We start from the raw sequence: 1,465 nt of genomic DNA on the forward strand, positions 1-1,465 counted from the left end.
GCTTCAATAATGTAATTAAGAACCTTCAGTGAAGCAGTCATTTTTGTTTGTTTTAACAGTTGACCCACAAAGACAGGATTTAAATCCAAACATTTGGCCACAGATTTTACTACACGACCATAAAGTTCACATTTCAAAATAACTAGCTTAGGTCAAACATTTTACTTTGACAAGAGTCCCACACAAAACGGTGAGCTGCTCAGTCTACATCACAACCGCCCTCATTAACAGGAGAGCTGGACGAGCCTCTTCTGTGGCTGCAGGAGCAGGAGGAGAACAATCCAGCCAGGATGCAGAGGGAGGTCCATCAGGAGGAGTCAGGAGATCTCACATGTGTTTCTGCACACAAGACTCAACAACTCTCCAACCTGCATCTGCACTCATTCAAAACAAAAGGCTCAACGAGGCAACAACAAGTTCCACGAAACATCAACCCTGAGCTCAGCTGCATGAAGGCAGTCCTCATATTTCTCATCATCCATGAACCAAGAACACAGATCTGCAAACAACTAAAAGAACTGAGCGTTTCTCAGTTCCTTTGGTTTTACTAAATTCTTTAACATCACAGGTTTAAGATAAAACTGTCCGCTCTGTGTGCAGGTCAGTCATGCTAAAAGCGTGGAGCTCAGGTTTATGAGAGCTGCAACAGTCTGGTCACGTGTGCTCAGAAATATTAAATAAAAAACAAATCTGTTCCACCGAGAAGATTGAAATAATTAGAGCTGGTCTCTGAGCGCAGCAGGAAGAAACATCCGTCCAGTTTGTGTCTGAAGACGCTTCCTTTAAACTTTCATCTCAGTTGGAAGATATTTTAACAACATCTGAGCCTTTGTTGTATCTGCTCACAATCTGAGCAGGTAAATGTGCTGCTGATTGTTTGGATTCACCTTCAGACGCCATCACCACAAATCAAGACTTTTAAAAATAATGATGCATAATTTTTATATTGAACTTTGAGATTTGATTAGAACATTTCTTTGGAGTTGTTTTAGAATATCAACCAATAAAACGTATATTTAACTTGTAATTAGCGTGTGGTTCAGCGTACTGCAGTCTTCCATTAAGCCATTTCCTCGTAAAGTGGATAATTAATCCTGAAGGTGACACCGTTCAGGCTCAGCTGGAGCTTCCACAGGTTTGTTTGAAGATGAAAAATACATGTTTCCACTTCAAACTCATCAGCATGGTGACAGAAACCAACGAGCAACGTCCTGAAAGAAGCAACACGCGGTACGGTGTGTTCTCGGGAGCATTCCAAGCTCCTGTTTTGTGCAGCGAGTTAGAAATAACAACTGGAATCTGGCAGGGAGAGGGTTGACTCTTTAAGTTTCCTTAAATCGAGTGTAATAGAGCAGAACTGAAGGAACAGCTTCTGCCGGGCCCTTTGCGCATGCTGCAACAGTCCTTTCATTTCAAGCCGAGAAAGGTTTTTACCATTCGCTGCAGTCATTTATTTTATTTTTAT

The sequence above is a fragment of the Nematolebias whitei genome, chromosome 6 (assembly GCF_014905685.2).
Source record: "Nematolebias whitei isolate Nwh7 chromosome 6, NemWhi1, whole genome shotgun sequence".
Classification (NCBI taxonomy): domain Eukaryota; kingdom Metazoa; phylum Chordata; class Actinopteri; order Cyprinodontiformes; family Rivulidae; genus Nematolebias; species Nematolebias whitei.